Raw genomic sequence first — 27527 nt, 5'->3', positions numbered from 1 at the left:
TCTTCAAACTGACTTGTGGCCTGCATCACATTTAAGTAGTACTGCGACAAAGAAGGTTAAATGCATCTCATTGGTCATTTCCCACAGCAGTACTGACCTGTGACCATTTATGGACTGCTGCTTCCAACAAAACAGCAAACTAGTCATAGTAAATATAAAGCTGTGGGTGGGAATTCTGCATCAATCTCATGCTTCTGCAGAAATATTTCCCAAATTGACAAAGTGGCCAATACTGGGATCAAATTCGCTAACTTGGCGTGATTAGCACCATGCTCAGTCAGAAAAAGTATGCCTTCTGACTGGAGCATAGGAGGGAGGCCAGTTGCAGGGCGGAGTTTTCTTTCCTTGAAAGAAAATGCCTAACTCATTCACAAATACAACCCTTATCCTCACAACAACATTGGTTATGTCTGCAGCAGTACTGACCCGTGACTATGTATGCACAGCTGCTTCCAACAAAACAGCAATCTTGTGTTAGTAACTCTAAAGCTGTGAGTGCCAATTGTGCATCAATCTCATCCTTCTGCAGAAATATTTCCCAAAATGACAAAGTGGCCAATACGGGGATCGAACCCGTGACCTTGGCGTTATTAGCACCACGCTCTAACCAACTGAGCTAACCGGCCAGCTGAGAGGCATATATCTGACTGGACCATAAGAGGGAGGCCAGTTGCAGGGGGATTTTTTCTTCCCTTGGAAAAAAAATGCCTAACTCATTCACACATAAAACCCTTATCCTCACAACAACCTAAAGAAAAACTACATGTGATCTGAAGGAAATTCATGAATATGACAATTATCCTCAAACTGACTTGTAGCCTGCATCACATTTAAGTAGAACTGGGACAAAGAAGGTTAAATGCATCTCATTGGTCATTTCCCACAGCAGTACTGACCCGTGACTATGTATGCACAGCTGCTTCCAACAAAACAGCAATCTTGTGTTAGTAACTCTAAAGCTGTGAGTGCCAATTCTGCATCAATCTCATCCTTCTGCAGAAATATTTCCCAAAATGACAAAGTGGCCAATACAGGGATCGAACCCGTGACCTTGGCGTTATTAGCACCACGCTCTAACCAACTGAGCTAACCGGCCAGCTGAGAGTCTTTTTCCCTTGGAAAAAAATGCCTAACTCATTCACACATAAAACCCTTATCCTCACAACAACCTAAAGAAAAACTACATGTGATCTGAAGGAAATTCATGAATATTACAATTATCTTCAAACTGACTTGTGGCCTGCATCACATTTAAGTAGTACTGCGACAAAGAAGGTTAAATGCATCTCATTGGTCATTTCCCACAGCAGTACTGACCTGTGACCATTTATGGACTGCTGCTTCCAACAAAACAGCAAACTAGTCATAGTAAATATAAAGCTGTGGGTGGGAATTCTGCATCAATCTCATGCTTCTGCAGAAATATTTCCCAAATTGACAAAGTGGCCAATACTGGGATCGAACCCGTGACCTTGGCATTATTAGCACCACACTCTAACCAACTGAGCTAACCGACCAGCTGAGAGTCCTGTTTCTGACTGGAGCATAAGAGGGAGGCCAGTTGCAGGGGGATTTTTTCTTCCCTTGCAAAAAAAATGCCTAAGTCATTCACACATAAAACCCTTATCCTCACAACAACCTAAAGAGAAACTACATGTGATCTGAAGGAAATTCATGAATATGACAATTATCTTCAAACTGACGTGTAGCCTGCATCACATTTAAGTAGAACTGGGACAAAGAAGGTTAAATGCATCTCATTGGTCATTTCCCACAGCAGTAATGACCTGTGACCATTTATGGACTGCTGCTTCCAACAAAACAGGAAACTCGTCATAGTAAATCTAAAGCTGTGGGTGGGAATTCTGCATCAATCTCATGCTTCTGCAGAAATATTTCCCAAATTGACAAAGTGGCCAATACTGGGATCAAATTCGCTAACTTGGCGTGATTAGCACCATGCTCAGTCAGAAAAAGTATGCCTTCTGACTGGAGCATAGGAGGGAGGCCAGTTGCAGGGGGGAGTTTTCTTCCCTTGAAAGAAAATGCCTAACTCATTCACAAATACAACCCTTATCCTCACAACAACATTAGTTATGTCCGCAGCAGTACTGACCCGTGACTATGTATGCACAGTTGCTTCCAACAAAACAGCAATCTTGTGTTAGTAACTCTAAAGCTGTGAGTGCCAATTCTGCATCAATCTCATCCTTCTGCAGAAATATTTCCCAAAATGACAAAGTGGCCAATACGGGGATCGAACCCGTGACCTTCTAACCAACTGAGCTAACCGGCCAGCTGAGAGGCAAATTTCTAACTGGAGCATAAGAGGGAGGCCAGTTGCAGGGGGATTTTTTCTTCCCTTGGAAAAAAAATGCCTAACTCATTCACACATAAAACCCTTATCCTCACAACAACCTAAAGAAAAACTACATGTGATCTGAAGGAAATTCATGAATATGACAATTATCTTCAAACTGACTTGTATCCTGCATCACATTTAAGTAGAACTGGGACAAAGAAGGTTAAATGCATCTCATTGGTCATTTCCCACAGCAGTACTGACCTGTGACCATTTATGGACTGCTGCTTCCAACAAAACAGCAAACTTGTCATAGTAAATCTAAAGCTGTGGGTGGGAATTCTGCATCAATCTCATGCTTCTGCAGAAATATTTCCCAAATTGACAAAGTGGCCAATACTGGGATCAAATCCGCTAACTTGGCGTGATTAGCACCTTGCTCAGTCAGAAAAAGTATGCCTTCTGACTGGAGCATAGGAGGGAGGCCAGTTGCAGGGGGGAGTTTTCTTCCCTTGAAAGAAAATGCCTAACTCATTCACAAATACAACCCTTATCCTCACAACAACATTGGTTATGTCCCGCAGCAGTACTGACCCGTGACCATGTATGCACAGCTGCTTCCAACAAAACAGCAATCTTGTGTTAGTAACTCTAAAGCTGTGAGTGCCAATTCTGCATCAATCTCATGCTTCTGCAGAAATATTTCCCAAAATGACAAGGAGGCCAATACGGGGACCCGTGACCTTGCCATTATTAGCACCACGCTCTAACCAAATGAGCTAAACAGCCAGCTGAGAGGTTTGTTTCTGACTCAAGCATAAGCAGGAGGCCAGTTGTAGGGGGATGTTTTCTTCCCTTGGAAAAAAAATGCCTAACTCATTCACAAATAGTAAATCTAAAGCTGTGGGTGGGAATTCTGCATCAATATCATGCTTCTGCAGAAATATTTCCCAAATTGACAAAGTGGCCAATACTGGGATCAAATTCGCTAACTTGGCGTGATTAGCACCATGCTCAGTCAGAAAAAGTAAGCCTTCTGACTGGAGCATAGGAGGGAGGCCAGTTGCAGGGGGGAGCTTTCTTCCCTTGAAAGAAAATGCCTAACTCATTCACAAATACAACCCTTATCCTCACAACAACATTGGTTATATCCCGCAGCAGTACTGACCCGTGACCATGTATGCACAGCTGCTACCAACAAAACAGCAATCTTGTGTTAGTAACTCTAAAGCTGTGAGTGCCAATTCTGCATCAATCTCGTGCTTCTGCAGAAATATTTCCCAAAATGACAAAGTGGCTAATACGGGGATCGAACCCGTGACCTTGGCATTATTAGCACCATGCTCTAACCAACTGAGCTAACCGACCAGCTGAGAGTCCTGTTTCTGACTGGAGCATAAGAGGGAGGCCAGTTGCAGGGGGATTTTTTCTTCCCTTGCAAAAAAAATGCCTAAGTCATTTACACATAAAACCCTTATCCTCACAACAACCTAAAGAAAAACTACATGTGATCTGAAGGAAATTCATGAATTTGACAATTACCTTCAAACTGACGTGTAGCCTGCATCACATTTAAGTAGAACTGGGACAAAGAAGGTTAAATGCATCTCATTGGTCATTTCCCACAGCAGTACTGACCTGTGACCATTTATGGACTGCTGCTTCCAACAAAACAGCAAACTAGTCATAGTAAATCTAAAGCTGTGGGTGGGAATTCTGCATCAATCTCATGCTTCTGCAGAAATATTTCCCAAATTGACAAAGTGGCCAATACTGGGATCAAATCCGCTAACTTGGCGTGATTAGCACCATGCTCAGTCAGAAAAAGTATGCCTTCTGACTGGAGCATAGGAGGGAGGCCAGTTGCAGGGGGGAGTTTTCTTCCCTTGAAAGAAAATGCCTAACTCATTCACAAATACAACCCTTATCCTCACAACAACATTGGTTATGTCCCGCAGCAGTACTGACCCGTGACCATGTATGCACAGCTGCTACCAACAAAACAGCAAACTTGTGTTAGTAACTCTAAAACTGTGAGTGCCAATTCTGCATCAATCTCATGCTTCTGCAGAAATATTTCCCAAAATGACAAAGTGGCCAATACGGGGATCGAACCCGTGACCTTGGCGTTATTAGCACCACGCTCTAACCAACTGAGCTAACCGGCCACCTGAGAGTCTTTTTCCCTTGGAAAAAAATGCCTAACTCATTCACACATAAAACCCTTATCCTCACAACAACCTAAAGAAAAACTACATGTGATCTGAAGGAAATTCATGAATATGACAATTATCTTCAAACTGACTTGTAGCCTGCATCACATTTAAGTAGAACTGGGACAAAGAACGTTAAATGCATCTCATTAGTCATTTCCCACAGCAGTACTGACCTGTGACCATTTATGGACTGCTGCTTCCAACAAAACAGCAAACTAGTCATAGTAAATCTAAAGCTGTGGGTGGGAATTCTGCATCAATCTCATGCTTCTGCAGAAATATTTCCCAAATTGACAAAGTGGCCAATACTGGGATCAAATTCGCTAACTTGGCGTGATTAGCACCATGCTCAGTCAGAAAAAGTATGCCTTCTGACTGGAGCATAGGAGGGAGGCCAGTTGCAGGGGGGAGTTTTCTTCCCTTGAAAGAAAATGCCTAACTCATTCACAAATACAACCCTTATCCTCACAACAACATTGGTTATGTCCGCAGCAGTACTGACCCGTGACTATGTATGCACAGCTGCTTCCAACAAAACAGCAATCTTGTGTTAGTAACTCTAAAGCTGTGAGTGCCAATTCTGCATCAATCTCATGCTTCTGCAGAAATATTTCCCAAAATGACAAAGTGGCCAATACGGGGATTGAACCCGTGACCTTGGCGTTATTAGCACCACGCTCTAACCAACTGAGCTAACCAACCACCTGAGAGTCCTGTTTCTGACTGGAGCATTAGAGGGTGGCCAGTTGCAGGGGGATTTTTTCTTCCCTTGGAAAAAAAATGCCTAAGTCATTCACACATAAAACCCTTATCCTCACAACAACCTAAAGAAAAACTACATGTGATCTAAAGGAAATTCATGAATATGACAATTATCTTCAAACTGACTTGTAGCCTGCATCACATTTAAGTAGAACTGGGACAAAGAAGGTTAAATGCATCTCATTGGTCATTTCCCACAGCAGTACTGACCTGTGACCATTTATGGACTGCTGCTTCCAACAAAACAGCAAACTAGTCATAGTAAATCTAAAGCTGTGGGTGGGAATTCTGCATCAATCTCATGCTTCTGCAGAAATATTTCCCAAATTGACAAAGTGGCCAATACTGGGATCAAATCCGCTAACTTGGCGTGATTAGCACCATGCTCAGTCAGAAAAAGTATGCCTTCTGACTGGAGCATAGGAGGGAGGCCAGTTGCAGGGGGGAGTTTTCTTCCCTTGAAAGAAAATGCCTAACTCATTCACAAATACAACCCTTATCCTCACAACAACATTGGTTATGTCCCGCAGCAGTACTGACCCGTGACCATGTATGCACAGCTGCTTCCAACAAAACAGCAATCTTGGGTTAGTAACTCTAAAGATGTGAGTGCCAATTCTGCATCAATCTCATGCTTCTGCAGAAATATTTCCCAAAATGACAAGGAGGCCAATACGGGGACCCGTGACCTTGCCATTATTAGCACCACGCTCTAACCAAATGAGTTAAACAGCCAGCTGAGAGGTTTGTTTCTGACTCAAGCATAAGCAGGAGGCCAGTTGTAGGGGGATGTTTTCTTCCCTTGGAAAAAAAATGCCTAACTCATTCACAAATACAACCCTTATCCTCACAACAACATTGGTTATGTCCGCAGCAGTACTGACCCGTGACTATGTATGCACTGCTGCTTCCAACAAAACAGCAATCTTGTGTTAGTAACTCTAAAGCTGTGAGTGCCAATTCTGCATCAATCTCATCCTTCTGCAGAAATATTTCCCAAAATGACAAAGTGGCCAATACGGGGATCGAACCCGTGACCTTGGCGTTATTAGCACCACGCTCTAACCAACTGAGCTAACCGGCCAGCTGAGAGTCTTTTTCCCTTGGAAAAAAATGCCTAACTCATTCACACATAAAACCCTTATCCTCACAACAACCTAAAGAAAAACTACATGTGATCTGAAGGAAATTCATGAATATGACAATTATCTTCAAACTGACTTGTATCCTGCATCACATTTAAGTAGAACTGGGACAAAGAAGGTTAAATGCATCTCATTGGTCATTTCCCACAGCAGTACTGACCTGTGACCATTTATGGACTGCTGCTTCCAACAAAACAGCAAACTTGTCATAGTAAATCTAAAGCTGTGGGTGGGAATTCTGCATCAATCTCATGCTTCTGCAGAAATATTTCCCAAATTGACAAAGTGGCCAATACTGGGATCAAATTCGCTAACTTGGCGTGATTAGCACCATGCTCAGTCAGAAAAAGTATGCCTTCTGACTGGAGCATAGGAGGGAGGCCAGTTGCAGGGGGGAGTTTTCTTCCCTTGAAAGAAAATGCCTAACTCATTCACAAATACAACCCTTATCCTCACAACAACATTGGTTATGTCCGCAGTAGTACTGACCCGTGACTATGTATGCAGAGCTGCTTCCAACAAAACAGCAATCTTGTGTTAGTAACTCTAAAGCTGTGAGTGCCAATTCTGCATCAATCTCATCCTTCTGCAGAAATATTTCCCAAAATGACTAAGTGGCCAATACGGGGATCGAACCCGTGACCTTGGCGTTATTAGCACCACGCTCTAACCAACTGAGCTAACCGGCCAGCTGAGAGTCTTTTTCCCTTGGAAAAAAATGCCTAACTCATTCACACATAAAACCCTTATCCTCACAACAACCTAAAGAAAAACTACATGTGATCTGAAGGAAATTCATGAATATGACAATTATCTTCAAACTGACTTGTATCCTGCATCACATTTAAGTAGAACTGGGACAAAGAAGGTTAAATGCATCTCATTGGTCATTTCCCACAGCAGTACTGACCTGTGACCATTTATGGACTGCTGCTTCCAACAAAACAGCAAACTTGTCATAGTAAATCTAAAGCTGTGGGTGGGAATTCTGCATCAATCTCATGCTTCTGCAGAAATATTTCCCAAATTGACAAAGTGGCCAATACTGGGATCAAATTCGCTAACTTGGCGTGATTAGCACCATGCTCAGTCAGAAAAAGTATGCCTTCTGACTGGAGCATAGGAGGGAGGCCAGTTGCAGGGGGGAGTTTTCTTCCCTTGAAAGAAAATGCCTAACTCATTCACAAATACAACCCTTATCCTCACAACAACATTGGTTATGTCCGCAGTAGTACTGACCCGTGACTATGTATGCAGATCTGCTTCCAACAAAACAGCAATCTTGTGTTAGTAACTCTAAAGCTGTGAGTGCCAATTCTGCATCAATCTCATCCTTCTGCAGAAATATTTCCCAAATTGACAAAGTGGCCAATACTGGGATCAAATTCGCTAACTTGGCTTGATTAGCACCATGCTCAGTCAGAAAAAGTATGCCTTCTGACTGGAGCATAGGAGGGAGGCCAGTTGCAGGGGGGAGTTTTCTTCCTTTGAAAGAAAATGCCTAACTCATTCACAAATACAACCCTTATCCTCAAAACAACATTGGTTATGTCCGCAGCAGTACTGACCCGTGACTATGTATGCACAGCTGCTTCCAACAAAACAGCAATCTTGTGTTAGTAACTCTAAAGCTGTGAGTGCCAATTCTGCATCAATCTCATCCTTCTGCAGAAATATTTCCCAAAATGACAAAGTGGCCAATACGGGGATCGAACCCGTGACCTTGGCGTTATTAGCACCACGCTCTAACCAACTGAGCTAACCGGCCAGCTGAGAGTCTTTTTCCCTTGGAAAAAAATGCCTAACTCATTCACACATAAAACCCTTATCCTCACAACAACCTAAAGAAAAACTACATGTGATCTGAAGGAAATTCATGAATATGACAATTATCTTCAAACTGACTTGTATCCTGCATCACATTTAAGTAGAACTGGGACAAAGAAGGTTAAATGCATCTCATTGGTCATTTCCCACAGCAGTACTGACCTGTGACCATTTATGGACTGCTGCTTCCAACAAAACAGCAAACTTGTCATAGTAAATCTAAAGCTGTGGGTGGGAATTCTGCATCAATCTCATGCTTCTGCAGAAATATTTCCCAAATTGACAAAGTGGCCAATACTGGGATCAAATTCGCTAACTTGGCGTGATTAGCACCATGCTCAGTCAGAAAAAGTATGCCTTCTGACTGGAGCATAGGAGGGAGGCCAGTTGCAGGGGGGAGTTTTCTTCCCTTGAAAGAAAATGCCTAACTCATTCACAAATACAACCCTTATCCTCACAACAACATTGGTTATGTCCGCAGTAGTACTGACCCGTGACTATGTATGCAGAGCTGCTTCCAACAAAACAGCAATCTTGTGTCAGTAACTCTAAAGCTGTGAGTGCCAATTCTGCATCAATCTCATCCTTCTGCAGAAATATTTCCCAAATTGACAAAGTGGCCAATACTGGGATCAAATTCGCTAACTTGGCGTGATTAGCACCATGCTCAGTCAGAAAAAGTAAGCCTTCTGGCTGGAGCATAGGAGGGAGGCCAGTTGCAGGGGGGAGTTTTCTTCCCTTGAAAGAAAATGCCTAACTCATTCACAAATACAACCCTTATCCTCACAACAACATTGGTTATGTCCACAGCAGTACTGACCCGTGACTATGTATGCACAGCTGCTTCCAACAAAACAGCAATCTTGTGTTAGTAACTCTAAAGCTGTGAGTGCCAATTCTGCATCAATCTCATGCTTCTGCAGAAATATTTCCCAAAATGACAAAGTGGCCAATACGGGGATCGAACCTGTGACCTTGGCGTTATTAGCACCACGCTCTAACCAACTGAGCTAACTGGCCAGCTGAGAATCTTTTTCCCTTGGAAAAAAAATGCCTAACTCATTCACACATAAACCCCTTATCCTCACAACAACCTAAAGAAAAACTACATGCGATCTGAAGGAAATTCATGAATATGACAATTATCTTCAAACTGACTTGTAGCCTGCATCACATTTAAGTAGAACTGGGACAAAGAAGGTTAAATGCATCTCATTGGTCATTTCCCACATCAGTACTGACCTGTGACCATTTATGGACTGCTGCTTCCAACAAAATAGCCAACTAGTCATAGTAAATCTAAAGCTGTGGGTGGGAGTTCTGCATCAATCTCATGCTTCTGCAGAAATATTTCCCAAATTGACAAAGTGGCGAATACTGGGATCAAATTCGCTAACTTGGCGTGATTAGCACCATGCTCAGTCAGAAAAAGTATGCCTTCTGACTGGAGCAAGGGAGGGAGGCCAGTTGCAGGGGGGAGTTTTCTTCCCTTGAAAGAAAATGCCTAACTCATTCACAAATACAACCCTTATCCTCACAACAACATTGGTTATGTCCGCAGCAGTACTGACCCGTGACTATGTATGCACAGCTGCTTCCAACAAAACAGCAATCTTGTGTTAGTAACTCTAAAGCTGTGAGTGCCAATTCTGCAACAATCTCATGCTTCTGCAGAAATATTTCGTAAAAAGACAAAGTGGACAATACGGGGATTGAACCCGTGACCTTGGTGTTATTAGCGCCAAGCTCTAACCAACTGAGCTAACCGACCAGCTGAGAGTCCTGTTTCTGACTGGAGCATAAGAATGAGGCCAGTTGCAGGGGGATTTTTTCTTCCCTTGGAAAAAAAATGCCTAAGTCATTCACACATAAAACCCTTATCCTCACAACAACCTAAAGAAAAACTACATGTGATCTGAAGGAAATTCATGAATATGACAATTATCTTCAAACTGACTTGTAGCCTGCATCACATTTAAGTAGAACTGGGACAAAGAAGGTTAAATGCATCTCATTGGTCATTTCCCACAGCAGTACTGACCTGTGACCATTTATGGACTGCTGCTTCCAACAAAACAGTAAACTTGTCATAGTAAATCTAAAGCTGTGGGTGGGAATTCCGCATCAATCTAATGCTTCTGCAGACATTTTTCCCAAATTGACAAAGTGGCCAATACAGGGATCAAATACGCTAACTTGGCGTTATTAGCACCATGCTCAGTCAGAAAAAGTATGCCTTCTGACTGGAGCATAGGAGGGAGGCCAGTTGCAGGGCGGAGTTTTCTTCCCTTGAAAGAAAATGCCTAACTCATTCACAAATACAGCCCTTATCCTCACAACAACATTGGTTATGTCCCGCAGCGGTACTGACCCGTGACCAGGTATGCACAGCTGCTTCCAACAAAACAGCAATCTTGTGTTAGTAACTCTAAAGCTGTGAGTGCCAATTCTGCATCAATCTCATGCTTCTGCAGAAATATTTCCCAAAATGACAAAGTGGCCAATACGGGGATCGAACCCGTGACCTTGGCGTTATTAGCACCACGCTCTAACCAACTGAGCTAACCGGCCAGCTGAGAGTCTTTTTCCCTTGGAAAAAAATGCCTAACTCATTCACACATAAAACCCTTATCCTCACAACAACCTAAAGAAAAACTACATGTGATCTGAAGAAATTCATGAATATGACAATTATCTTCAAACTGACTTGTAGCCTGCATCACATTTAAGTAGAACTGGGACAAAGAAGGTTAAATGCATCTCATTGGTCATTTCCCACAGCAGTACTGACCTGTGACCATTTATGGACTGCTGCTTCCAACAAAACAGCAAACTAGTCATAGTAAATCTAAAGCTGTGGGTGGGAATTCTGCATCAATCTCATGCTTCTGCAGAAATATTTCCCAAATTGACAAAGTGGCCAATACTGGGATCAAATTCGCTAACTTGGCGTGATTAGCACCATGCTCAGTCAGAAAAAGTATGCCTTCTGACTGGAGCATAGGAGGGAGGCCAGTTGCAGGGGGGAGTTTTCTTTCCTTGAAAGAAAATGCCTAACTCATTCACAAATCCAACCCTTATCCTCACAACAACATTGGTTATGTCCGCAGCAGTACTGACCCGTGACTATGTATGCACAGCTGCTTCCAACAAAACAGCAATCTTGTGTTAGTAACTCTAAAGCTGTGAGTGCCAATTCTGCATCAATCTCATCCTTCTGCAGAAATATTTCCCAAAATGACAAAGTGGCCAATTATTAGCACCACGCTCTAACCAACTGAGCTAACCGGCCAGCTGAAAGGAATATTTCTGACTGGACCATAAGAGGGAGGCCAGTTGCAGGGGGATTTTTTCTTCCCTTGGAAAAAAAATGCCTAACTCATTCACACATAAAACCCTTATCCTCACAACAACCTAAAGAAAAACTACATGTGATCTGAAGGAAATTCATGAATATGACAATTATCCTCAAACTGACTTGTAGCCTGCATCACATTTAAGTAGAACTGGGACAAAGAAGGTTAAATGCATCTCATTGGTCATTTCCCACAGCAGTACTGACCTGTGACCATTTATGGACTGCTGCTTCCAACAAAACAGCAAACTAGTCATAGTAAATCTAAAGCTGTGGGTGGGAATTCTGCATCAATCTAATGCTTCTGCAGACATTTTTCCCAAATTGACAAAGTGGCCAATACTGGGATCAAATTCGCTAACTTGGCGTGATTAGCACCATGCTCAGTCAGAAAAAGTATGCTTCTGACTGGAGCATAGGAGGGAGGCCAGTTGCAGGGGGGAGTTTTCTTTCCTTGAAAGAAAATGCCTAACTCATTCACAAATACAACCCTTATCCTCACAACAACATTGGTTATGTCCGCAGCAGTACTGACCCGTGACTATGTATGCACAGCTGCTTCCAACAAAACAGCAATCTTGTGTTAGTAACTCTAAAGCTGTGAGTGCCAATTGTGCATCAATCTCATCCTTCTGCAGAAATATTTCCCAAAATGACAAAGTGGCCAATACGGGGATCGAACCCGTGACCTTGGCGTTATTAGCACCACGCTCTAACCAACTGAGCTAACCGGCCAGCTGAGAGGCATATTTCTGACTGGACCATAAGAGGGAGGCCAGTTGCAGGGGGATTTTTTCTTCCCTTGGAAAAAAAATGCCTAACTCATTCACACATACAACCCTTATCCTCACAACAAACTAAAGAAAAACTCCATGTGATCTGAAGGAAATTCATGAATATGACAATTATCTTCAAACTGACTTGTAGCCTGCATCACATTTAAGTAGAACTGGGACAAAGAAGGTTAAATGCATCTCATTGGTCATTTCCCACAGCACTACTGACCTGTGACCATTTATGGACTGCTGCTTCCAACAAAACAGCAAACTAGTCATAGTAAATCTAAAGCTGTGGGTGGGAATTCTGCATCAATCACATGCTTCTGCAGAAATATTTCCCAAATTGACAAAGTGGCCAATACTGGGATCAAATTCGCTAACTTGGCTTGATTAGCACCATGCTCATTCAGAAAAAGTATGCCTTCTGACTGGAGCATAGGAGGGAGGCCAGTTGCAGGGGGGAGTTTTCTTCCTTTGAAAGAAAATGCCTAACTCATTCACAAATACAACCCTTATCCTCACAACAACATTGGTTATGTCCGCAGCAGTACTGACCCGTGACTATGTATGCACAGCTGCTTCCAACAAAACAGCAATCTTGTGTTAGTAACTCTAAAGCTGTGAGTGCCAATTCTGCATCAATCTCATCCTTCTGCAGAAATATTTCCCAAAATGACAAAGTGGCCAATACAGGGATCGAACCCGTGACCTTGGCGTTATTAGCACCACGCTCTAACCAACTGAGCTAATCGGCCAGCTGAGAGTCTTTTTCCCTTGGAAAAAAATGCCTAACTCATTCACACATAAAACCCTTATCCTCACAACAACCTAAAGAAAAACTACATGTGATCTGAAGGAAATTCATGAATATTACAATTATCTTCAAACTGACTTGTGGCCTGCATCACATTTAAGTAGTACTGCGACAAAGAAGGTTAAATGCATCTCATTGGTCATTTCCCACAGCAGTACTGACCTGTGACCATTTATGGACTGCTGCTTCCAACAAAACAGCAAACTAGTCATAGTAAATATAAAGCTGTGGGTGGGAATTCTGCATCAATCTCATGCTTCTGCAGAAATATTTCCCAAATTGACAAAGTGGCCAATACTGGGATCAAATTCGCTAACTTGGCGTGATTAGCACCATGCTCAGTCAGAAAAAGTATGCCTTCTGACTGGAGCATAGGAGGGAGGCCAGTTGCAGGGGGGAGTTTTCTTTCCTTGAAAGAAAATGCCTAACTCATTCACAAATACAACCCTTATCCTCACAACAACATTGGTTATGTCCGCAGCAGTACTGACCCGTGACTATGTATGCACAGCTGCTTCCAACAAAACAGCAATCTTGTGTTAGTAACTCTAAAGCTGTGAGTGCCAATTCTGCATCAATCTCATCCTTCTGCAGAAATATTTCCCAAAATGACAAAGTGGCCAATACGGGGATCGAACCCGTGACCTTGGCATTATTAGCACCATGCTCTAACCAACTGAGCTAACCAGCCAGCTGAAAGGAATATTTCTGACTGGACCATAAGAGGGAGGCCAGTTGCAGGGGGATTTTTTCTTCCCTTGGAAAAAAAATGCCTAACTCATTCACACATAAAACCCTTATCCTCACAACAACCTAAAGAAAAACTACATGTGATCTGAAGGAAATTCATGAATATGACAATTATCCTCAAACTGACTTGTAGCCTGCATCACATTTAAGTAGAACTGGGACAAAGAAGGTTAAATGCATCTCATTGGTCATTTCCCACAGCAGTACTGACCTGTGACCATTTATGGACTGCTGCTTCCAACAAAACAGCAAACTAGTCATAGTAAATCTAAAGCTGTGGGTGGGAATTCTGCATCAATCTAATGCTTCTGCAGACATTTTTCCCAAATTGACAAAGTGGCCAATACTGGGATCAAATTCGCTAACTTGGCGTGATTAGCACCATGCTCAGTCAGAAAAAGTATGCTTCTGACTGGAGCATAGGAGGGAGGCCAGTTGCAGGGGGGAGTTTTCTTTCCTTGAAAGAAAATGCCTAACTCATTCACAAATACAACCCTTATCCTCACAACAACATTGGTTATGTCCGCAGCAGTACTGACCCGTGACTATGTATGCACAGCTGCTTCCAACAAAACAGCAATCTTGTGTTAGTAACTCTAAAGCTGTGAGTGCCAATTGTGCATCAATCTCATCCTTCTGCAGAAATATTTCCCAAAATGACAAAGTGGCCAATACAGGGATCGAACCCGTGACCTTGGCGTTATTAGCACCACGCTCTAACCAACTGAGCTAACCGGCCAGCTGAGAGGCATCTATCTGACTGGACCATAAGAGGGAGGCCAGTTGCAGGGGGATTTTTTCTTCCCTTGGAAAAAAAATGCCTAACTCATTCACACATAAAACCCTTATCCTCACAACAACCTAAAGAAAAACTACATGTGATCTGAAGGAAATTCATGAATATGACAATTATCTTCAAACTGACTTGTAGCCTGCATCACATTTAAGTAGAACTGGGACAAAGAAGGTTAAATGCATCTCATTGGTCATTTCCCACAGCAGTACTGACCTGTGACCATTTATGGACTGCTGCTTCCAACAAAACAGCAAACTAGTCATAGTAAATCTAAAGCTGTGGGTGGGAATTCTGCATCAATCACATGCTTCTGCAGAAATATTTCCCAAATTGACAAAGTGGCCAATACTGGGATCAAATTCGCTAACTTGGCTTGATTAGCACCATGCTCAGTCAGAAAAAGTATGCCTTCTGACTGGAGCATAGGAGGGAGGCCAGTTGCAGGGGGGAGTTTTCTTCCTTTGAAAGAAAATGCCTAACTCATTCACAAATACAACCCTTATCCTCACAACAACATTGGTTATGTCCGCAGCAGTACTGACCCGTGACTATGTATGCACAGCTGCTTCCAACAAAACAGCAATCTTGTGTTAGTAACTCTAAAGCTGTGAGTGCCAATTCTGCATCAATCTCATCCTTCTGCAGAAATATTTCCCAAAATGACAAAGTGGCCAATACAGGGATCGAACCCGTGACCTTGGTGTTATTAGCACCACGCTCTAACCAACTGAGCTAACCGGCCAGCTAAGAGTCTTTTTCCCTTGGAAAAAAATGCCTAACTCATTCACACATAAAACCCTTATCCCCACAACAACCTAAAGAAAAACTACATGTGATCTGAAGGAAATTCATGAATATTACAATTATCTTCAAACTGACTTGTGGCCTGCATCACATTTAAGTAGTACTGCGACAAAGAAGGTTAAATGCATCTCATTGGTCATTTCCCACAGCAGTACTGACCTGTGACCATTTATGGACTGCTGCTTCCAACAAAACAGCAAACTAGTCATAGTAAATATAAAGCTGTGGGTGGGAATTCTGCATCAATCTCATGCTTCTGCAGAAATATTTCCCAAATTGACAAAGTGGCCAATACTGGGATCAAATTCGCTAACTTGGCGTGATTAGCACCATGCTCAGTCAGAAAAAGTAAGCCTTCTGACTGGAGCATAGGAGGGAGGCCAGTTGCAGGGGGGAGCTTTCTTCCCTTGAAAGAAAATGCCTAACTCATTCACAAATACAACCCTTATCCTCACAACAACATTGGTTATGTCCCGCAGCAGTACTGACCCGTGACCATGTATGCACAGCTGCTTCCAACAAAACAGCAATCTTGTGTTAGTAACTCTAAAGCTGTGAGTGCCAATTCTGCATCAATCTCATGCTTCTGCAGAAATATTTCCCAAAATGACAAAATGGCCAATACAGGGATCGAACCCGTGACCTTGGCATTATTAGCACTACACTCTAACCAACTGAGCTAACCGACCAGCTGAGAGTCCTGTTTCTGACTGGAGCATAAGAGGGAGGCCAGTTGCAGGGGGATTTTTTCTTCCCTTGCAAAAAAAATGCCTAAGTCATTCACACATAAAACCCTTATCCTCACAACAACCTAAAGAGAAACTACATGTGATCTGAAGGAAATTCATGAATATGACAATTATCTTCAAACTGACGTGTAGCCTGCATCACATTTAAGTAGAACTGGGACAAAGAAGGTTAAATGCATCTCATTGGTCATTTCCCACAGCAGTAATGACCTGTGACCATTTATGGACTGCTGCTTCCAACAAAACAGGAAACTAGTCATAGTAAATCTAAAGCTGTGGGTGGGAATTCTGCATCAATCTCATGCTTCTGCAGAAATATTTCCCAAATTGACAAAGTGGCCAATACTGGGATCAAATTCGCTAACTTGGCGTGATTAGCACCATGCTCAGTCAGAAAAAGTATGCCTTCTGACTGGAGCATAGGAGGGAGGCCAGTTGCAGGGGGGAGTTTTCTTCCCTTGAAAGAAAATGCCTAACTCATTCACAAATACAACCCTTATCCTCACAACAACATTAGTTATGTCCGCAGCAGTACTGACCCGTGACTATGTATGCACAGTTGCTTCCAACAAAACAGCAATCTTGTGTTAGTAACTCTAAAGCTGTGAGTGCCAATTCTGCATCAATCTCATCCTTCTGCAGAAATATTTCCCAAAATGACAAAGTGGCCAATACGGGGATCGAACCCGTGACCTTCTAACCAACTGAGCTAACCGGCCAGCTGAGAGGCAAATTTCTAACTGGAGCATAAGAGGGAGGCCAGTTGCAGGGGGATTTTTTCTTCCCTTGGAAAAAAAATGCCTAACTCATTCACACATAAAACCCTTATCCTCACAACAACCTAAAGAAAAACTACATGTGATCTGAAGGAAATTCACGAATATGACAATTATCTTCAAACTGACTTGTTGCCTGAATCACATTTAAGTAGAACTGGGACAAAGAAGGTTAAATGCATCTCATTGGTCATTTCCCACAGCAGTACTGACCTGTGACCATTTATGGACTGCTGCTTCCAACAAAACAGGAAACTAGTCATAGTAAATCTAAAGCTGTGGGTGGGAATTCTGCATCAATCTCATGCTTCTGCAGAAATATTTCCCAAATTGACAAAGTGGCCAATACTGGGATCAAATTCGCTAACTTGGCGTGATTAGCACCATGCTCAGTCAGAAAAAGAATGCCTTCTGACTGGAGCATAGGAGGGAGGCCAGTTGCAGGGGGGAGTTTTCTTCCCTTGAAAGAAAATGCCTAACTCATTCACAAATACAACCCTTATCCTCACAACAACATTAGTTATGTCCGCAGCAGTACTGACCCGTGACTATGTATGCACAGCTGCTTCCAACAAAACAGCAATCTTGTGTTAGTAACTCTAAAGCTGTGAGTGCCAATTGTGCATCAATCTCATCATTCTGCAGAAATATTTCCCAAAATGACAAAGTGGCCAATACGGGGATCGAACCCGTGACCTTGGCATTATTAACACCACGCTCTAACCAACTGAGCTAACCGGCCAGCTGAGAGGAATATTTCTGACTGGACCATAAGAGGGAGGCCAGTTGCAGGGGGATTTTTTCTTCCCTTGGAAAAAAAATGCCTAACTCATTCACACATAAAACCCTTATCCTCACAACAACCTAAAGAAAAACTACATGTGATCTGAAGGAAATTCATGAATATGACAATTATCCTCAAACTGACTTGTAGCCTGCATCACATTTAAGTAGAACTGGGACAAAGAAGGTTAAATGCATCTCATTGGTCATTTCCCACAGCAGTACTGACCTGTGACCATTTATGGACTGCTGCTTCCAACAAAACAGCAAACTAGTCATAGTAAATCTAAAGCTGTGGGTGGGAATTCTGCATCAATCTAATGCTTCTGCAGACATTTTTCCCAAATTGACAAAGTGGCCAATACTGTTGCAGGGGGATTTTTTCTTCCCTTGGAAAAAAAATGCCTAACTCATTCACACATAAAACCCTTATCCTCACAACAACCTAAAGAAAAACTACATGTGATCTGAAGGAAATTCATGAATATGACAATTATCTTCAAACTGACTTGTAGCCTGCATCACATTTAAGTAGAACTGGGACAAAGAAGGTTAAATGCATCTCATTGGTCATTTCCCACAGCAGTACTGACCTGTGACCATTTATGGACTGCTGCTTCCAACAAAACAGCAAACTAGTCATAGTAAATCTAAAGCTGTGGGTGGGAATTCTGCATCAATCACATGCTTCTGCAGAAATATTTCCCAAATTCACAAAGTGGCCAATACTGGGATCAAATTCGCTAACTTGGCTTGATTAGCACCATGCTCAGTCAGAAAAAGTATGCCTTCTGACTGGAGCATAGGAGGGAGGCCAGTTGCAGGGGGGAGTTTTCTTCCCTTGAAAGAAAATGCCTAACTCATTCACAAATACAACCCTTATCCTCACAACAACATTGGTTATGTCCGCAGTAGTACTGACCCGTGACTATGTATGCAGAGCTGCTTCCAACAAAACAGCAATCTTGTGTTAGTAACTCTAAAGCTGTGAGTGCCAATTGTGCATCAATCTCATCATTCTGCAGAAATATTTCCCAAAATGACAAAGTGGCCAATACGGGGATCGAACCCGTGACCTTGGCATTATTAACACCACGCTCTAACCAACTGAGCTAACCGGCCAGCTGAGAGGAATATTTCTGACTGGACCATAAGAGGGAGGCCAGTTGCAGGGGGATTTTTTTCTTACCTTGGAAAAAAAATGCCTAACTCATTCACACATAAAACCCTTATCCTCACAACAACCTAAAGAAAAACTACATGTGATCTGAAGGAAATTCATGAATATGACAATTATCCTCAAACTGACTTGTAGCCTGCATCACATTTAAGTAGAACTGGGACAAAGAAGGTTAAATGCATCTCATTGGTCATTTCCCACAGCAGTACTGACCTGTGACCATTTATGGACTGCTGCTTCCAACAAAACAGCAAACTAGTCATAGTAAATCTAAAGCTGTGGGTGGGAATTCTGCATCAATCTAATGCTTCTGCAGACATTTTTCCCAAATTGACAAAGTGGCCAATACTGTTGCAGGGGGATTTTTTCTTCCCTTGGAAAAAAAATGCCTAAGTCATTCACACATAAAACCCTTATCCTCACAACAACCTAAAGAAAAACTACATGTGATCTAAAGGAAATTCATGAATATGACAATTATCTTCAAACTGACTTGTAGCCTGCATCACATTTAAGTAGAACTGGGACAAAGAAGGTTAAATGCATCTCATTGGTCATTTCCCACAGCAGTACTGACCTGTGACCATTTATGGACTGCTCCTTCCAACAAAACAGCAAACTAGTCATAGTAAATCTAAAGCTGTGGGTGGGAATTCTGCATCAATCTCATGCTTCTGCAGAAATATTTCCCAAATTGACAAAGTGGCCAATACTGTTGCAGGGGGATTTTTTCTTCCCTTGGAAAAAAAATGCCTAAGTCATTCACACATAAAACCCTTATCCTCACAACAACCTAAAGAAAAACTACATGTGATCTAAAGGAAATTCATGAATATGACAATTATCTTCAAACTGACTTGTAGCCTGCATCACATTTAAGTAGAACTGGGACAAAGAAGGTTAAATGCATCTCATTGGTCATTTCCCACAGCAGTACTGACCTGTGACCATTTATGGACTGCTGCTTCCAACAAAACAGCAAACTAGTCATAGTAAATCTAAAGCTGTGGGTGGGAATTCTGCATCAATCTCATGCTTCTGCAGAAATATTTCCCAAATTGACAAAGTGGCCAATACTGGGATCAAATCCGCTAACTTGGCGTGATTAGCACCATGCTCAGTCAGAAAAAGTATGCCTTCTGACTGGAGCATAGGAGGGAGGCCAGTTGCAGGGGGGAGTTTTCTTCCCTTGAAAGAAAATGCCTAACTCATTCACAAATACAACCCTTATCCTCACAACAACATTGGTTATGTCCCGCAGCAGTACCGACCCGTGACCATGTATGCACAGCTGCTTCCAACAAAACAGCAATCTTGTGTTAGTAACTCTAAAGCTGTGAGTGCCAATTCTGCATCAATCTCATGCTTCTGCAGAAATATTTCCCAAAATGACAAGGAGGCCAATACGGGGACCCGTGACCTTGCCATTATTAGCACCACGCTCTAACCAAATGAGCTAAACAGCCAGCTGAGAGGTTTGTTTCTGACTCAAGCATAAGCAGGAGGCCAGTTGTAGGGGGATGTTTTCTTCCCTTGGAAAAAAAATGCCTAACTCATTCACAAATACAACCCTTATCCTCACAACAACATTGGTTATGTCCCGCAGCAGTACTGACCCGTGACCATGTATGCACAGCTGCTACCAACAAAACAGCAATCTTGTGTTAGTAACTCTAAAGCTGTGAGTGCCAATTCTGCATCAATCTCATGCTTCTGCAGAAATATTTCCCAAAATGACAAGGAGGCCAATACGGGGACCCGTGACCTTGCCATTATTAGCACCACGCTCTAACCAAATGAGCTAAACAGCCAGCTGAGAGGTTTGTTTCTGACTCAAGCATAAGCAGGAGGCCAGTTGTAGGGGGATGTTTTCTTCCCTTGGAAAAAAAATGCCTAACTCATTCACAAATACAACCCTTATCCTCACAACAACATTGGTTATGTCCCGCAGCAGTACTGACCCGTGACCATGTATGCACAGCTGCTACCAACAAAACAGCAATCTTGTGTTAGTAACTCTAAAGCTGTGAGTGCCAATTCTGCATCAATCTCATGCTTCTGCAGAAATATTTCCCAAAATGACAAAGTGGCCAATACGGGGATCGAACCCCTGACCTTGGCCTTATTAGCACCACGTTCTAACCAACTGAGCTAACCGGCCAGCTGAGAATCTTTTTCCCTTGGAAAAAAATGCCTAACTCATTCACACATAAAACCCTTATCCTCACAACAACCTAAAGAAAAACTACATGTGATCTGAAGGAAATTCATGAATATGACAATTATCTTCAAACTGACTTGTAGCCTGCATCACATTTAAGTAGAACTGGGACAAAGAAGGTTAAATGCATCTCATTGGTCATTTCCCACAGCAGTACTGACCTGTGACCATTTATGGTCTGCTGCTTCCAACAAAACAGCAAACTAGTCATAGTAAATCTAAAGCTGTGGGTGGGAATTCTGCATCAATCTCATGCTTCTGCAGAAATATTTCCCAAATTGACAAAGTGGCCAATACTGGGATCAAATTCGCTAACTTGGCGTGATTAGCACCATGCTCAGTCAGAAAAAGTATGCCTTCTGACTGGAGCATAGGAGGGAGGCCAGTTGCAGGGGGGAGTTTTCTTCCCTTGAAAGAAAATGCCTAACTCATTCACAAATACAACCCTTATCCTCACAACAACATTGGTTATGTCCGCAGCAGTACTGACCCGTGACTATGTATGCACAGCTGCTTCCAACAAAACAGCAATCTTGTGTTAGTAACTCTAAAGCTGCGAGTGCCAATTCTGCATCAATCTCATGCTTCTGCAGAAATATTTCCCAAAATGACAAAGTGGCCAATACGGGGATCGAACCCGTGACCTTGGCGTTATTAGCACCACGCTCTAACCAACTGAGCTAACCGACCAGGTGAGAGTCCTCTTTCTGACTGGAGCATTAGAGGGTTGCCAGTTGCAGGGGGATTTTTACTTCCCTTGGAAAAAAAATGCCTAAGTCATTCACACATAAAACCCTTATCCTCACAACAACCTAAAGAAAAACTACATGTGATCTAAAGGAAATTCATGAATATGACAATTATCTTCAAACTGACTTGTAGCCTGCATCACATTTAAGTAGAACTGGGACAAAGAAGGTTAAATGCATCTCATTGGTCATTTCCCACAGCAGTACTGACCTGTGACCATTTATGGACTGCTGCTTCCAACAAAACAGCAAACTAGTCATAGTAAATCTAAAGCTGTGGGTGGGAATTCTGCATCAATCTCATGCTTCTGCAGAAATATTTCCCAAATTGACAAAGTGGCCAATACTGGGATCAAATCCGCTAACTTGGCGTGATTAGCACCATGCTCAGTCAGAAAAAGTATGCCTTCTGAGTGGAGCATAGGAGGGAGGCCAGTTGCAGGGGGGAGTTTTCTTCCCTTGAAAGAAAATGCCTAACTCATTCACAAATACAACCCTTATCCTCACAACAACATTGGTTATGTCCCGCAGCAGTACTGACCCGTGACCATGTATGCACAGCTGCTACCAACAAAACAGCAATCTTGTGTTAGTAACTCTAAAGCTGTGAGTGCCAATTCTGCATCAATCTCATGCTTCTGCAGAAATATTTCCCAAAATGACAAAGTGGCCAATACGGGGATCGAACCCGTGACCTTGGCGTTATTAGCACCACGCTCTAACCAACTTAGCTAACCGACCAGCTGAGAGTCCTGTTTCTGACTTGGAGCATAAGAGGGAGGCCAGTTGCAGGGGGATTTTTTCTTCCCTTGCAAAAAAAATGCCTAAGTCATTCACACATAAAACCCTTATCCTCACAACAACCTAAAGAAAAACTACATGTGATCTGAAGGAAATTCATGAATTTGACAATTACCTTCAAACTGACGTGTAGCCTGCATCACATTTAAGTAGAACTGGGACAGAGAAGGTTAAATGCATCTCATTGGTCATTTCCCACAGCAGTACTGACCTGTGACCATTTATGGACTGCTGCTTCCAACAAAACAGCAAACTAGTCATAGTAAATCTAAAGCTGTGGGTGGGAATTCTGCATCAATCTCATGCTTCTGCAGAAATATTTCCCAAATTGACAAAGTGGCCAATACTGGGATCAAATCCGCTAACTTGGCGTGATTAGCACCATGCTCAGTCAGAAAAAGTATGCCTTCTGACTGGAGCATAGGAGGGAGGCCAGTTGCAGGGGGGAGTTTTCTTCCCTTGAAAGAAAATGCCTAACTCATTCACAAATACAACCCTTATCCTCACAACAACATTGGTTATGTCCCGCAGCAGTACTGACCCGTGACCATGTATGCACAGCTGCTTCCAACAAAACAGCAATCTTGTGTTAGTAACTCTAAAGCTGTGAGTGCCAATTCTGCATCAATCTCATGCTTCTGCAGAAATATTTCCCAAAATGACAAAGTGGCCAATACAGGGATCGAACCCGTGACCTTGGCGTTATTAGCACCACGCTCTAACCAACTTAGCTAACCGACCAGCTGAGAGTCCTGTTTCTGACTGGAGCATAAGAGGGAGGCCAGTTGCAGGGGGATTTTTTCTTCCCTTGCAAAAAAAATGCCTAAGTCATTCACACATAAAACCCTTATCCTCACAACAACCTAAAGAAAAACTACATGTGATCTGAAGGAAATTCATGAATTTGACAATTACCTTCAAACTGACGTGTAGCCTGCATCACATTTAAGTAAAACTGGGACAAAGAAGGTTAAATGCATCTCATTGGTCATTTCCCACAGCAGTACTGACCTGTGACCATTTATGGACTGCTGCTTCCAACAAAACAGCAAACTAGTCATAGTAAATCTAAAGCTGTGGGTGGGAATTCTGCATCAATCTCATGCTTCTGCAGAAATATTTCCCAAATTGACAAAGTGGCCAATACTGGGATCAAATCCGCTAACTTGGCATGATTAGCACCATGCTCAGTCAGAAAAAGTATGCCTTCTGACTGGAGCATAGGAGGGAGGCCTTTTGCAGGGGGGAGTTTTCTTCCCTTGAAAGAAAATGCCTAACTCATTCACAAATACAACCCTTATCCTCACAACAACATTGGTTATGTCCCGCAGCAGTACTGACCCGTGACCATGTATGCACAGCTGCTACCAACAAAACAGCAATCTTGTGTTAGTAACTCTAAAGCTGTGAGTGCCAATTCTGCATCAATCTCATGCTTCTGCAGAAATATTTCCCAAAATGACAAAGTGGCCAATACGGGGATCGAACCCCTGACCTTGGCGTTATTAGCACCACGCTCTAACCAACTGAGCTAACCGGCCAGCTGAGAGTCTTTTTCCCTTGGAAAAAAATGCCTAACTCATTCACACATAAAACCCTTATCCTCACAACAACCTAAAGAAAAACTACATGTGATCTGAAGGAAATTCATGAATATGACAATTATCTTCAAACTGACTTGTAGCCTGCATCACATTTAAGTAGAACTGGGACAAAGAAGGTTAAATGCATCTCATTGGTCATTTCCCACAGCAGTACTGACCTGTGACCATTTATGGACTGCTGCTTCCAACAAAACAGCAAACTAGTCATAGTAAATCTAAAGCTGTGGGTGGGAATTCTGCATCAATCTCATGCTTCTGCAGAAATATTTCCCAAATTGACAAAGTGGCCAATACTGGGATCAAATTCGCTAACTTGGCGTGATTAGCACCATGCTCAGTCAGAAAAAGTATGCCTTCTCACTGGAGCATAGGAGGGAGGCCAGTTGCAGGGGGGAGTTTTCTTCCCTTGAAAGAAAATGCCTAACTCATTCACAAATACAACCCTTATCCTCACAACAACATTGGTTATGTCCGCAGCAGTACTGACCCGTGACTATGTATGCACAGCTGCTTCCAACAAAACAGCAATCTTGTGTTAGTAACTCTAAAGCTGCGAGTGCCAATTCTGCATCAATCTCATGCTTCTGCAGAAATATTTCCCAAAATGACAAAGTGGCCAATACGGGGATCGAACCCATGACCTTGGCGTTATTAGCACCACGCTCTAACCAACTGAGCTAACCGACCAGCTGAGAGTCCTGTTTCTGACTGGAGCATTAGAGGGTGGCCAGTTGCAGGGGGATTTTTTCTTCCCTTGGAAAAAAAATGCCTAAGTCATTCACACATAAAACCCTTATCCTCACAACAACCTAAAGAAAAACTACATGTGATCTAAAGGAAATTCATGAATATGACAATTATCTTGAAACTGACTTGTAGCCTGCATCACATTTAAGTAGAACTGGGACAAAGAAGGTTAAATGCATCTCATTGGTCATTTCCCACAGCAGTACTGACCTGTGACCATTTATGGACTGCTGCTTCCAACAAAACAGCAAACTAGTCATAGTAAATCTAAAGCTGTGGGTGGGAATTCTGCATCAATCTCATGCTTCTGCAGAAATATTTCCCAAATTGACAAAGTGGCCAATACTGGGATCAAATCCGCTAACTTGGCGTGATTAGCACCATGCTCAGTCAGAAAAAGTATGCCTTCTGACTGGAGCATAGGAGGGAGGCCAGTTGCAGGGGGGAGTTTTCTTCCCTTGAAAGAAAATGCCTAACTCATTCACAAATACAACCCTTATCCTCACAACAACATTGGTTATGTCCCGCAGCAGTACTGACCCGTGACCATGTATGCACAGCTGCTTCCAACAAAACAGCAATCTTGTGTTAGTAACTCTAAAGCTGTGAGTGCCAATTCTGCATCAATCTCATGCTTCTGCAGAAATATTTCCCAAAATGACAAGGAGGCCAATACGGGGACCCGTGACCTTGCCATTATTAGCACCACGCTCTAACCAAATGAGCTAAACAGCCAGCTAAGAGGTTTGTTTCTGACTCAAGCATAAGCAGGAGGCCAGTTGTAGGGGGATGTTTTCTTCCCTTGGAAAAAAAATGCCTAACTCATTCACAAATACAACCCTTATCCTCACAACAACATTGGTTATGTCCGCAGCAGTACTGACCCGTGACTATGTATGCACAGCTGCTTCCAACAAAACAGCAATCTTGTGTTAGTAACTCTAAAGCTGTGAGTGCCAATTCTGCATCAATCTCATGCTTCTGCAGAAATATTTCCCAAAATGACAAAGTGGCCAATACGGGGATCGAACCCGTGACCTTGGCGTTATTAGCACCACGCTCTAACCGTGACCTTGGCGTTATTAGCACCACGCTCTAACCAACTGAGCTAACCGGCCAGCTGAGAGCCTTTTTCCCTTGGAAAAAAATGCCTAACTCATTCACACATAAAACCCTTATCCTCACAACAACCTAAAGAAAAACTACATGTGATCTGAAGGAAATTCATGAATATGACAATTATCTTCAAACTGACTTGTAGCCTGCATCACATTTAAGTAGAACTGGGACAAAGAAGGTTAAATGCATCTCATTGGTCATTTCCCACAGCAGTACTGACCTGTGACCATTTATGGACTGCTGCTTCCAACAAAACAGCAAACTAGTCATATTAAATCTAAAGCTGTGGGTGGGAATTCTGCATCAATCTCATGCTTCTGCAGAAATATTTCCCAAATTGACAAAGTGGCCAATACTGGGATCAAATTCGCTAACTTGGCGTGATTAGCACCATGCTCAGTCAGAAAAAGTATGCCTTCTGACTGGAGCATAGGAGGGAGGCCAGTTGCAGGGGGGAGTTTTCTTCCCTTGAAAGAAAATGCCTAACTCATTCACAAATACAACCCTTATCCTCACAACAACATTGGTTATGTCCTCAGCAGTACTGACCCGTGACTATGTATGCACAGCTGCTTCCAACAAAACAGCAATCTTGTGTTAGTAACTCTAAAGCTGTGAGTGCCAATTCTGCATCAATCTCATGCTTCTGCAGAAATATTTCCCAAAATGACAAAGTGGCCAATACGGGGATCGAACCCGTGACCTTGGCGTTATTAGCACCACGCTCTAACCAACTGAGCTAACCGACCAGCTGAGAGTCCTGTTTCTGACTGGAGCATTAGAGGGAGGCCAGTTGCAGGGGGATTTTTTCTTCCCTTGGAAAAAAAATGCCTAAGTCATTCACACATAAAACCCTTATCCTCACAACAACCTAAAGAAAAACTACATGTGATCTGAAGGAAATTCACGAATATGACAATTATCTTCAAACTGACTTGTAGCCTGCATCACATTTAAGTAGAACTGGGACAAAGAAGGTTAAATGCATCTCATTGGTCATTTCCCACAGCAGTACTGACCTGTGACCATTTATGGACTGCTGTTTCCAATAAAACAGCAAACTAGTCATAGTAAATATAAAGCTGTGGGTGGGAATTCTGCATCAATCTCATGCTTCTGCAGAAATATTTCCCAAATTGACAAAGTGGCCAATACTGGGATCAAATTCGCTAACTTGGCGTGATTAGCACCATGCTCAGTCAGAAAAAGTAAGCCTTCTGACTGGAGCATAGGAGGGAGGCCAGTTGC

The 27527-nt window shown here is 42.6% G+C and overlaps 21 non-coding genes across 21 annotated transcripts; all 21 read right to left on the bottom strand.

The window, feature by feature from the left end:
* Window positions 1-552: 552 nt before the first annotated feature.
* TRNAI-AAU (transfer RNA isoleucine (anticodon AAU)) lies at window positions 553-626 on the bottom strand. Its single transcript has one exon. It is a non-coding gene; the product is annotated as a tRNA-Ile (tRNA).
* A 396-nt stretch (window positions 627-1022) lies between these two features.
* TRNAI-AAU (transfer RNA isoleucine (anticodon AAU)) lies at window positions 1023-1096 on the bottom strand. Its single transcript has one exon. It is a non-coding gene; the product is annotated as a tRNA-Ile (tRNA).
* Window positions 1097-4396: 3300 nt separating this feature from the next.
* Window positions 4397-4470, bottom strand: TRNAI-AAU (transfer RNA isoleucine (anticodon AAU)). The gene has a single exon. It is a non-coding gene; the product is annotated as a tRNA-Ile (tRNA).
* Window positions 4471-5146: 676 nt separating this feature from the next.
* TRNAI-AAU (transfer RNA isoleucine (anticodon AAU)) lies at window positions 5147-5220 on the bottom strand. The gene has a single exon. It is a non-coding gene; the product is annotated as a tRNA-Ile (tRNA).
* Window positions 5221-6290: 1070 nt separating this feature from the next.
* On the bottom strand, window positions 6291-6364 carry TRNAI-AAU (transfer RNA isoleucine (anticodon AAU)). The gene has a single exon. It is a non-coding gene; the product is annotated as a tRNA-Ile (tRNA).
* A 676-nt stretch (window positions 6365-7040) lies between these two features.
* Window positions 7041-7114, bottom strand: TRNAI-AAU (transfer RNA isoleucine (anticodon AAU)). The gene has a single exon. It is a non-coding gene; the product is annotated as a tRNA-Ile (tRNA).
* Window positions 7115-8119: 1005 nt separating this feature from the next.
* Window positions 8120-8193, bottom strand: TRNAI-AAU (transfer RNA isoleucine (anticodon AAU)). Its single transcript has one exon. It is a non-coding gene; the product is annotated as a tRNA-Ile (tRNA).
* Window positions 8194-9198: 1005 nt separating this feature from the next.
* On the bottom strand, window positions 9199-9272 carry TRNAI-AAU (transfer RNA isoleucine (anticodon AAU)). Its single transcript has one exon. It is a non-coding gene; the product is annotated as a tRNA-Ile (tRNA).
* A 1477-nt stretch (window positions 9273-10749) lies between these two features.
* On the bottom strand, window positions 10750-10823 carry TRNAI-AAU (transfer RNA isoleucine (anticodon AAU)). Its single transcript has one exon. It is a non-coding gene; the product is annotated as a tRNA-Ile (tRNA).
* Window positions 10824-12268: 1445 nt separating this feature from the next.
* TRNAI-AAU (transfer RNA isoleucine (anticodon AAU)) lies at window positions 12269-12342 on the bottom strand. The gene has a single exon. It is a non-coding gene; the product is annotated as a tRNA-Ile (tRNA).
* Window positions 12343-13067: 725 nt separating this feature from the next.
* Window positions 13068-13141, bottom strand: TRNAI-AAU (transfer RNA isoleucine (anticodon AAU)). Its single transcript has one exon. It is a non-coding gene; the product is annotated as a tRNA-Ile (tRNA).
* Window positions 13142-13817: 676 nt separating this feature from the next.
* TRNAI-AAU (transfer RNA isoleucine (anticodon AAU)) lies at window positions 13818-13891 on the bottom strand. Its single transcript has one exon. It is a non-coding gene; the product is annotated as a tRNA-Ile (tRNA).
* A 724-nt stretch (window positions 13892-14615) lies between these two features.
* Window positions 14616-14689, bottom strand: TRNAI-AAU (transfer RNA isoleucine (anticodon AAU)). The gene has a single exon. It is a non-coding gene; the product is annotated as a tRNA-Ile (tRNA).
* Window positions 14690-15414: 725 nt separating this feature from the next.
* Window positions 15415-15488, bottom strand: TRNAI-AAU (transfer RNA isoleucine (anticodon AAU)). The gene has a single exon. It is a non-coding gene; the product is annotated as a tRNA-Ile (tRNA).
* A 2255-nt stretch (window positions 15489-17743) lies between these two features.
* Window positions 17744-17817, bottom strand: TRNAI-AAU (transfer RNA isoleucine (anticodon AAU)). Its single transcript has one exon. It is a non-coding gene; the product is annotated as a tRNA-Ile (tRNA).
* A 1089-nt stretch (window positions 17818-18906) lies between these two features.
* Window positions 18907-18980, bottom strand: TRNAI-AAU (transfer RNA isoleucine (anticodon AAU)). Its single transcript has one exon. It is a non-coding gene; the product is annotated as a tRNA-Ile (tRNA).
* Window positions 18981-21875: 2895 nt separating this feature from the next.
* TRNAI-AAU (transfer RNA isoleucine (anticodon AAU)) lies at window positions 21876-21949 on the bottom strand. The gene has a single exon. It is a non-coding gene; the product is annotated as a tRNA-Ile (tRNA).
* Window positions 21950-24276: 2327 nt separating this feature from the next.
* TRNAI-AAU (transfer RNA isoleucine (anticodon AAU)) lies at window positions 24277-24350 on the bottom strand. Its single transcript has one exon. It is a non-coding gene; the product is annotated as a tRNA-Ile (tRNA).
* Window positions 24351-25026: 676 nt separating this feature from the next.
* Window positions 25027-25100, bottom strand: TRNAI-AAU (transfer RNA isoleucine (anticodon AAU)). The gene has a single exon. It is a non-coding gene; the product is annotated as a tRNA-Ile (tRNA).
* A 1070-nt stretch (window positions 25101-26170) lies between these two features.
* On the bottom strand, window positions 26171-26278 carry TRNAI-AAU (transfer RNA isoleucine (anticodon AAU)). Its single transcript has 2 exons — window positions 26241-26278; window positions 26171-26206 (listed from the first exon to the last, which is right to left on the bottom strand). It is a non-coding gene; the product is annotated as a tRNA-Ile (tRNA).
* Window positions 26279-26954: 676 nt separating this feature from the next.
* Window positions 26955-27028, bottom strand: TRNAI-AAU (transfer RNA isoleucine (anticodon AAU)). The gene has a single exon. It is a non-coding gene; the product is annotated as a tRNA-Ile (tRNA).
* Window positions 27029-27527: the final 499 nt, after the last annotated feature.

Source organism: Ambystoma mexicanum, chromosome 1p (assembly GCF_040938575.1).
Source record: "Ambystoma mexicanum isolate Mex_15411 chromosome 1p, UKY_AmexF1_1, whole genome shotgun sequence".
Classification (NCBI taxonomy): domain Eukaryota; kingdom Metazoa; phylum Chordata; class Amphibia; order Caudata; family Ambystomatidae; genus Ambystoma; species Ambystoma mexicanum.
Note: the sequence above shows the minus strand (reverse complement) of the source record. Positions and strands in the feature narration are given on the sequence as shown.